Source organism: Salvia splendens, chromosome 20 (genome assembly GCF_004379255.2).
Source record: "Salvia splendens isolate huo1 chromosome 20, SspV2, whole genome shotgun sequence".
Classification (NCBI taxonomy): Eukaryota; Viridiplantae; Streptophyta; class Magnoliopsida; order Lamiales; family Lamiaceae; genus Salvia; species Salvia splendens.
In genome coordinates, this window is record NC_056051.1 from 23,015,032 (window position 1) to 23,024,401 (window position 9,370).

General features: G+C 33.9%; 1 pseudogene; it reads right to left on the minus strand.

The window, feature by feature from the left end:
- Positions 1-2,885: 2,885 nt before the first annotated feature.
- Positions 2,886-6,915, minus strand: LOC121782570 (annotated as a pseudogene).
- Between the last annotated feature and the right edge of the window lie 2,455 nt (positions 6,916-9,370).

Below are 9,370 nucleotides of genomic sequence, written 5' to 3' on the forward strand. Positions count from 1 at the left end.
TTTTAAAAATGAAAAGTTTTTTTCTAGGCTATAGTCCAATTTTGATCTCTTACATTTAGTCTAATTTTTTTTGTCCCTTACATTAAGTTTGTAACCTTTTGGTTCCTATATATTATTTTGGTACATTTTGGTCTCAAATAAAGTCACAAACTTAATGTATGGGACCCGAAAAGAATTTTATGAAAATGTACGAGACCAAAATTGGACTTTAGTCATAGATTATAATTAATTTATTAAATTAATCAAACATTTTGATGGTTAATTTTAACAAAAAATAGTTATGTTAGACCAAAAGAATATGTTTGAAACCAAAAGATATCAAAATAATATGTTATAAACTAAAAGGTCACAAACTTAATGTAAGAGACCAAAAAGAATTTTAGGCCAAATGTAAGGGATCAAAATTTAACTTTAGTCTTTTCTCTAATATTTTACTCACTTTTTCTCCTTTTCTAGCTTATTTAACTAATTTTTGCCAAATCGTAATGCGCACGTCGCATCTATATATTGATCTATTTTTCATGGACGGAAGGAGTACGCACTTTTAACTAAAACATGTGCAGCCAACATGTACGCACAGTACGAAAAAATTGCTCTGGTATCACTTTTACTCGACAAATATATTTACATTTCACTAACATTTTCTATCCACTTCCTTCGTCTAGTATTTCTTAAAATCACGTCGAATTAAATTAAGACGTTTAAACCCTAACGGAAGATGAAATAACATTTTACTACAAATAGAATAATTTGTGTGAACATTATTGACGGATGAGTGATAGAAAAACAGTGTAAAATCGCTAACGAATACGGATGATCAATCGCGTTTGGCGCGAATATGATTTGACATTTATTGTCATTTGCTCCATTAATTTTAACTCAATTATTGGAGTATTTCTTTTTCTTTTCTGTCAGTGTAGCTCAAGAATGGTTAGTATTACAATTTTAAAATGCAATTTTCTTTAATTACGTAGCGACGAATATGTGGTTTTCAACCTTGCACATTTAGAAATTAACAAACAATTGAAATAAGCATTTTATGGAGCAGTTGTAAAGTTATTAAATTTGCTAAATTTGTTTACGGTTCCTATTATTAACAATCATGGTCCTTTTCATATCCCTTTGTGTTCAAAACGTATAAAATTTACCTTCCTATTATATTATTGTTTAAATTAAGCTAATCTGGACTTTCTTAATCATGCTTTGATATCAACTTCTGTCACGGCTCTGCGTACATCGGTAATTCGGTATACATAATTGATAATAATAAACTAATAATAGTATCCTAAATTAGACTAACTTAGAAAAAAAGTTTCTCCATTGATTTATTAGTTCAAACCAAAAGGATACGAATCTTTAGGATACAACTACGATTATTAGAGACAAACATAGACAACCATGCAATTAACTCTTGACTCATTCAACTTTTACCATAACTGCAAATTAAATAAAAATATGAGACCTCATTTCATGATCAGAATAAGTTTGCAAAAGAATATTAACACTGTATTGCAAAAATATTTAAATATGAGTTTGGAATCATTCATGAATCTCCAATGATGGAATTCCAACTTATCTCGAGTCTTGAGAGTTGAGTAGAAAACGATTTATTAATACTACCATAAATACCTCGGAAAGTGTGCAACGTTACGACGTCGTATCTGAACTTATATGATTGGCTGCAAGGAAACCTCAATTATTGTACACTCAGCATATTCCACATTATTTGTGTTATAAAAAACTACCTTCTCAATATGGTTGATTCATACAAATTGAACTAGTCAAGGGGAAGAGTGAAAAGTAAATTGGATATGTGATGGATGAATTATTAGTTAATTATGCAAATTTCAGTTGAGATTAGTATACTTATTTTCTTTTCTGATTAAACTATCGAAATTATTCTTGCATCCTATAGTGGTGGATTCATCCGCAAGATTTACTTAATAGTACTTGGTAATAAAAGGTTACTCAACAAGTGTTCTTAAAATGTGTCATTCATACTCTAAGACATAATTTCACTTATACATTGACATCACTTTCTTGTCTGTTTTTTTATGTGTATCATTTGTTATGAGTATTCTAGATTACAACCAGGCCATTAACTCTGTCTATTAGTGACAACACTACATAGAATTTTTGTGTCAAAGGTTTGTCATACGATACTCAAGTTTGAAATTTCAGCATTAATTCTGTGGTGGGTGTTGAAATATTCTAAACCCTATGTCAATTTGTTTGATGATGAAGGCAAAACATATTGTGTCTTTAGATTGTAGGGACCTCAAATTTGGTGGTTCAATTTCGAGATCATCAATTAGACAAATTGACATTACATTCCAAAGTTCAATAACTTCCCTCAGTGCCAATACTATGCTAAACAAAATTACAGTTTCAAGTACTTACAGACACTTCTCCTTTAGATTTCTCTTTTCTCATTTTTCACAAAAATAAAGATTTATGTATCTGAAATAGTTTGTTGTCCAGCATAAACTGTCTTGATAATAATCCGATTCCAAATCATAATTTTTAGTAAAATAGAAAAAGTAATCAAAATCTTGAAGAAAATAGTAGTATTTTATGTAGTTGTGGTCCTCTCATCACTTGCCACTTTCCATCCCAGTAGAGTGAGACTATTCTTGCAATTAATATCATCGAAAGCTATGGATAGAGAGTACTTATTTGACATTTTCCAAAAATAGCAAACCCCACTTGGTACAAGCTTCATTCAAAAAATCATTTTACAAAATAGAGTTTTAATATATATAGATGTAATGTCATGAGGGGATGGCCAACTTCTTTACATAATCGCTATGGAGAGGATTTTATCGATTTAGAAAAGTTTCGAGTTTTGACAACACACTGAATATAGAAGCATTAATTAGTCCGAGTTTGACGCTTAACAGAGAAAAAAGAAGCTTCAAATTTTGCAGATGCCAATCACAAATACTACTACTACTAGTATTTACAGATTAGGTTGAGAATGGCTTTGTGTCCTCATCCAAATTCACCACAAACACACTCTACTATTCACAGATTTTACTTCTACTCCATTGATTAGTTGTCACTCAGTCTCGTCATACCTCAAATAAGTCGAAAGATTCGCTACGTCAATTTTAGCTGTGGATTCTGCCATCCCCCGGTCGCTGCAAACAACAAACAAACCCGTTCCAGCAACCAAACAAGTACTCTGTTACCTGAGCTGTCCACATCGAGATTCTACGATAGAAGAATTTCAAAAGCAGCCAAATCAAAAGGAGTGGTAGGGAAGTTGATCTTAATCTCCAATATTTTCAAAGACGAAACCAGCTGCTTCAGTTTCTGTTGCGGATACAGGGAGCTTGTTTCCTTTCATTTTCTTGACATCCTGGCTAGAACAGATGAAAATTCTCCTAACCATGTTGCAGAATTCTCTGCAGAAAGATTTTGATATATCAAACATACAAACTAAAGAGGTTACGAAACAAGTTGTATATAACAAGGGGCATGAAAACTTACGGCCATGGATCATCACCCACAAGCATCATGTCCCCTTCATCATCCGTAAACACAATTTCCCATTTATTTCGTGACTGCAGCTCCCCCTTAATCTCAAACATTTCTTCCAACTCAGTAATAAGATTATCATATCCCTTCAAAGTTGTCAAATCCACTGCTCGACCAACAGCCACCCCTTGCATTTGTACCTACTCGAAGGATTTTTATGTCACGAATGGAGAATGAAATTAATCTTTCAGGCAAGTAACATATCAATCCTAAGAAAGAAGATTAATATCCAGTTACAATAATCTTCCGTATACCTTGGTGCGGCTTCTGGAGGAGTTGCTCTGTCTGCTCTGGATCTCCTTTGTTGGTACTTGCAACTGATCTTGCCTCAAGTCTTTAAACTCCTTTGAAACACTAGATTTCTGTTCTGAATCAGCTGAGGATAGAGCACTTGGGATGTGTACTTCACCACTATCGTTTGGTATATCAGCTAATCTTGAAGGAGCTATTGATGGACTTTTCAAATTGAACCCAAACAACCTGCAAGATGGCTGAGCATCTGGCATCCTTACATCAGTACATGCAGTACCAAGGGTATTAAACTGACTTCTTGAGTTTGGAGCTGAATGGTTTGAAATAACTGACCAAGCACTTTTACTCTCTTCAGTTTCTTCAGCATGCACATGAAGGGGAGGATGCCACCCTCCATCCGTACGAGTGGTTGGTACACCATCATTGCTGTGTTTCATAGGTGTGGTGCTAGCATCTGTTTGTTTAGTATGTGAGTTATTAATATAGCTGCTTCTTTGTCCTTCAAAACTGTGATTTATTTGATGGGCATCATGACCAAGGTTCCATGTAGGTGATGCAATTGAAGTTATAGTTTCTACAGCATTACCGTAACAAATAAAATAAAGTAAGACAATAGAGTACAGATATAGAAGCAAACAGAATATCAAAATTTAGTGGAAAGCAAACCAACCAGGAACAGCAATTTCAATATGTGGTCGAAACCGTTTATTCTTTATGGTAGGTGGCTGAACTAGAGTTGGTGGAATTGATGCAACAAATGGATCTATCTCCCACGGAGAAACCCTTTCTGGCCTGGGATGGATGCCGGTTCATCCCATTGAACCTGAGAAATAAAAAAAAAAGACATGTACAGTTTTAAGTCTTCAGCAATAAACAACAGATTCTGGAATAACAGAATGCGTACTGACCTTCAATGTTCTCCATTTCGAATCATTCCAGTGAGGCGACATATCTTCAACCCCAACAATCGTACCTGAGAACCTGACAGGAAAAATAGAATAAGAACTTTTAGCAACTCAAATAATGTACCACTGTACCAACTATGCAGTCAATGTCTACAAGTGTTTGACCAACCTTCTCTCAGGAGAATCATCTCCCTCGAAACGCATCTTGAATCTCATGCCAACTCCAAAGTCATGATTAATGGATTCTAGATATTTGTTCAGGCCAACTATGAACTGACTAGTCCTAAAATGAGTAGAAGCAAAAAAAACAAAAAAAAAACAGTTAAGATAAGTACAGATTATAAAATGCAAGGTTGCAATTCAAGGGAGATTGTTTCAGACCTTGGCTTGTAATAAACAACAAAGATGGTCTGAGTCATGACAGCATGAGATGCTGTTGCAAGCACTCCCAGGTGCATGCTCTGACTTGATATCACTGAAGAGGGTATAGAAATCTGTTGACGAGCATGGCGCCTGACCCCAACCCGCAAATCCCCATTCTCTCCCCTAGAGCAACAAAGGTATATGCATGAACTCAACTCAGAAAACAGAAATCCTCATAATGAAATGTTGTTTACGTATATAACATCTATAAGTACCTTAGAAATACAAAAGAGTCACCAGCGACTATGCGCTTAGAAGTGACAAATGTACTCCAACCTGTAGTTAGCAAATGCCTCCTAGGTTGACCTGTTCATTGAAAGCCAAATATATTTTTCAATTTCCCACTATATAAATTACTATCTATTAGTATCATGCCCGAAGAGCTACTATTTCCATGCCTGCTACAAGACCCAGGTGAATAAATTTCTTTATATAGTCTTAAAAAAACAATACAACATCAGTGACACCGAAAGTAAACTATTACTAGAAAACAAACACAGTATCTCACCTCTAAATATATGCTTGAATTGCCATTCATTTCCATGTAGATCCTTAGCAATCAATTCTTGTGTCGGAATCTGTAGGCTCATTTCCTGATAGGAGAACAATCATTGTCAGCAAATATAGAAAATTAGCATTGAATACATATGTATACAGATAAAGGAAACAGATAAATAGTTACCAATGGGGGAAGACACTCATTTGCATGTCTACGAAGGACAGAAAATCCACCGTGTGTGCTGGTATCCGAAGCAGTCAAAACTTTGCAGAACGAATGAACTGCCGGTCTAGGAGTCTCATCAATAGGACTATCCGGACTTCTTGGCTCGCTTTGCTACAACATATTTACCCAGTTACATGTTTAAGTTGCAAACCAAAAAGATGCCTGCTTGACTTTTGAGCTGGGCACAACAAGATGGCAATTTTCATAAACTCAAGGAGAAAGCGAAAATTAGCTCTTACATCTGATTCTGGCATCAAAGTAATTTGTGCATAAACTTCATCCGTATCCTTTTCAGCCTACATAGTCATACAAAAAAGCTGTGAATCACTCACCACTCAATAATTGAATCAACAACTGCATTTCCTTTAGTTGCCAATTCAAAGTAAATTGATAATAATTGGAAGCCATGCTATGCTATCGCTTATGCATAACAAATACAAAAAACACACAAACACCCTAAGCAACGGATCTACATCGAAAGAAGCAAACTACAGAGAGGCAATTACCAGTAGCTGAACGTTGAAAACTTTGCAAAGGATCTTCGGAGGCAAATTAAACATCGGTATCCTCTGATTCAATTCCTGATTCGTAGATGCCTCCAACTAACACATCCCAAAGTAAAGCATGGCTTTCAAATATCAGATAAAATCCAACCAAAATCCGAGATACGGCAAAAATTAAATCCAATAACCTACTCAAAGATCTGAACATTCAAGAAGAAAAAAACAAAATTAAGCAATTGCATTTTCAAGCACAACAGACCTGCTCCATGTGACCTTGTGGGAAATAGTAAACTCTTTCTCCAGCTTTGGGAACATCCACCAAAGGCCCCGCACAACCTCTCCATAGCTCCTCATACAACGAATCCTTGACAGAAACCCCTGAAAATTCACAAAACAACAAAATTCCTAAATTAAACTCACAAAATAGCAAGTACAAACAAATCAGTTCAGAAGAAACGAAAAATTATCTTAAAAACTCGGCTTCACCTGATGAAACATGCTGCTGCCGCTGAGAAACCGAGCCCCAATTCGCCATAACTCAACCAATACACGCACCTCTCCTTCTCCAACTAAAAATAACCTAGAAACCCCCAATCAAAATACAAATATAATACACAAGGCAGCCAGCTGCAGCACTTCACCCTTCAAACCGCCGAACCAAACAATCAACGTAATCACAGCGAAACAGTATCCGCTTTGCTGAGCAAACTGCAATAGTTTAAACGAGAGCTCAAGGAATCTGAAGAAGAAGCTTAATATACTCTCTCTCTAGACTGCTGGGTCTTGTAAATTAATTAATGTGGGTTTGATTGTCTCCTTTTTCACTGCACACGCAGAGTGCGTGTGCATGTGGGTGGTTGCGTGACTAACCATGGTTAAGCCATAACCAGAGTCGGACGGCTCCGATGATGACACATTTTGGCGCTAAATTTGGTGACACGTCAGATTTTATCAATACATATCTCATTTTAGTACTTGTGTCGTCTCCAATGGCAACATTAATTAGTATATTTTGTCTCGTGTTTCACTATTATTATTAATGATTATCATTAGTATATTCATGTGGTATTATGAAACAAAAATTTAATAAGCATTTTATTCAGGATGTTGATATTGTAATTCTCAAATGTATGCTACAATTGGAATAAATCTTGATTTATATAATTAATCCTCGAAAATAAATATATTGATCAAGTTGTGTTTAAAATGGGTAGAGGAACAATACTGTTTAATCTTAGTGCTGTTAAAATTAATCTAAATTATCTTCAAGCACCCAAGACATATAAATAACATCATATAAGTATTTTGTCATCAAGTAGAAGCATAGTGAACTATTTACGGAGTATTTTTTAATAAGTTCAAATTAATAGTGGGCGCATATATAAATGGTGATTTATTTTTATGTAAAATTAATAATAACAATTTTTTGTGTATTGAAATCAAATAAAATATAAAGTAAAACAATAATGTTAATATAGCTAAATACAAAATGATAAACATAATATGTAACATAATATTATTCTTATTTTACAAAATGATAAACATAAAACAAATAACTGATTATGTATGGAGAAGATATGTTTTTTTATGTTGTCAATCGTTATTTTAGAAGGAAAAAGGTTTATGCACGGTTCCATTAAGTGCTTTTAATATATACATTTATATAAGCAGTTGTAGTAAATAATTAAAGTATGTCCCATTATATTTGATTAGGTTTGTTATAATATTTTTGAAATTTGTGAATCATGAAGCGTGTCAGTTTAAAATGAATCTATTTTAAAATATATTACGATTGACTAAATACTTAGAATGTTTTATATATATATATATAGCAATCTTATGAATTACGTATTAGTCTTTCCCATAAATTCAAACAAATATATCCTTGATTAATTGCTTAAATGTTACTCCATTAATTGTACCCAATATTCTGAACAAAGGGTTTTCGTAATTAAATAAAATGTCCCAATTAAGACAAGTACATGGCCACTTGAGAGTTGAATAATACTCCATAAATTGGATCATACTTCCAATTTTTTTGAGGAATTGTTTGGGAATATACTAATGTTTCCTATAATTGACTTTTCTCTTGTCCTCACTCACACTAGTTAGTTTCTTGACTCAGTTTACCTAATATTAATATTAATATTATTTTCAGATTAGTTGAATTTCTACACATGTTGTCATTGTTAGTTAGATATGCCATGATTTGTGAGGCTATATGGCTCTAATTTATTTTCTCGTGTTACTATATTAGTAATTTTGTAATTGCAATTGCACTAGAATGACCCAATAGCATTTTTACTATTCAAGCAGGGTTGATTCACTATTTTGAGGTTATGATGTTCAAGAATTTATATTCAGTGATAAATGGAAGATGAATATTCGGAGGAAAAGTTTTATCCGAATTCATTGCATCAAAGTGACAGCTTCTCCATATGCTGGGATAAAGTGGATTCAACAACATTTTGATGATATATTCAACATAATAATTATTCAAACTTTTTGTGTTTCTCACCTGTCAATCATGACCAAACTTGTACCATGGTCAATGCCAACAAAAAATTACCAAACTTTAAATAAAATCAAATTTAATTCCGTGTTCGATCCTCCCTCCGTCCCCGAATAAGAGTCGCTAATTTCCATTTTGGGCCGTCCCTCATTAAGAGTCGCTCTTCATTTTTACCATAAATGGTAGTAGGCCCCACATTTCACTAACTCACTCTACTCACATTTATTATAAAACCAATATAAAATATGGGTCCCACATTTCACTAACTTTTTCAACCAACTTTCTCTACATTTCTTAAAACTCGTGCCCGGTCAAAGAGCGAACTCCTATTAGGGGACGGAGGGATATATCTTAGTGATTTTTTCTCCATGTATACATTGTATTTACATGAGAGAAATCATATTAAATGCATTTACTATTTAATCCACGGCTAAAATTATCATATATCGTTAGATCTTAAAATAGTGGATGAGATTAAGATTTACTTATTTCAATAAATAATAGATAAAAT